The following is a 1801-nucleotide window of genomic DNA, read 5'->3' on the forward strand; positions in this document are numbered from 1 at the left end:
AGAAAATCAGTTAAACACATTGTTACACTTAAGATACTGCAGTCTGGCTCCTGTGAGACCAACATGCTGTAGAAAGAGGTCCAGTCAATGCAAAAAGGCCTCATGGTCATGGTCTAACAATCAGTACAGAAACGCAAGGGGCTTTTGAAGCTGTTCCAAACACAAATAGAAAAGGAAACCTTCAGGCAATCATAGGTGGAGCAAGGACTATAATAATAAGCCTTTATTTAATTGGGCATCTCATAAAAACGCTGACCTGTTACGGCCCTGATGAAGATTTGTTTAGGTGGAAACCTGTCAGCCTTTTTTTGAGGTGTCCAGTTAAATAAAGGCTTTTTATTATTTTCCTTGCTGTACCTAAGACTGTCTGAACCATTTTCCTTTTTCTATACTGTAGAGAGACAGTGCATATTGCCTGAAATTTGTCAGGTCTGTTTAGCGCGTCCTGCCTCTCTTCCCTTTTCTCCCTCCCATTTTCTCATCCTGCAGGCTCGGCGACTCAGCTGAGGCACATCACTTCAATCAGCAGCTCACTGGGTGTGGTGCACAGCTGATGCTCGTTCCCGCTGATTAAGCTGTGCCTCTTTAATGCACTGGCAGACACTCCGTCTTCGCCAGATCATTGACACTGTAACTGTGATGCTAACGGTGAGATTTGTTTTTTTTTATGCAGCCACAGAAGTTGGCGATCTGTTTTATGTTTTTATGCGGCCACATAAGTGGCATTCCTCCTAGTTCCTGCTGCTCGCCTGTTATCTCACCTGCTGTCAGCTCACTTTCCCATACTCTGGTTACTGCCCTTCGCCTGTCATCCTGGTTCCTGCTGCTCGCCTGTCTACTCACCTGGTTCTCTGATCCTCCTGGTTCCTACCGCTTGTCTTATTGCTCACCTGCCCGTCCTGGTCTTCTCAGCCTCCACTGCTCAACACTGGTTTGGACCACACCTAACCCATTTTGACTTTGTCCACTTATCATCTATGTGTATTGCAATAAAGACACTTACTTACTAGCACCTGAGGTTGCACTTTGAGTGCATTTTCTTTCACCCTCTGGTGAGCGACCCCTCCGTAACAAAATTAGACACTTACCATGATCACAAGCATGTAAATTTTCATAATGATAACTAATTGAAAAATAAATCTAAAGGGTTGGTTAATGTGAGAACATGTAACCTTTTATGCATGCAGATCTTATGCTGTACATGAGCCAAAACATTATGACCATTCAAAGATGATGTGAATAACTGAACATTTAATAACAAGGGTTCATGCTAAAGTTCTGGATATATTATTTCTGGATGGATTTAAGACAGTGGTCAGAATTAAATGGCTGTGGCACAGGAGGTAGAGTGGTCATCCCCTAACCGGAAAGGTTGGCGGTTTGATTCCTGCTCTCCCCAGACCACATGTCAAGACCCAGTGTCTTGGGCAAGACACTGGGTCTTGCAGGAATAACAATCATCAATGTGTGAGTTGGCACCACAGATGTACCAGAAACAAATTCCATATGTGTGTAATGTATTTGGCTAGATGATTCTGTCAGACCATTTGTGAAACAGCTCCTGGTCAGTGGTGGTAGGGACAAACCACAAACTGGCACATCCCTGATGAATGAAGGTAATGTAGGCTATTGTATCTGATCTGAACTGAGAGAAGGGTCATGTGGTACCAGCACCAGAAACATTTGAAGATGCTTATGGGAGCAATGTTTCACAACATCCAATGCATTGGTCCCTGCTATGTACAGGGCTTCAGGAGCAAACCTGACAGAGTGCCCATGCTAGTCATAATGTTTTGGTTCA

This window comes from Monopterus albus, unplaced genomic scaffold (genome assembly GCF_001952655.1).
Source record: "Monopterus albus unplaced genomic scaffold, M_albus_1.0 scaffold568.1, whole genome shotgun sequence".
Classification (NCBI taxonomy): Eukaryota; Metazoa; Chordata; class Actinopteri; order Synbranchiformes; family Synbranchidae; genus Monopterus; species Monopterus albus.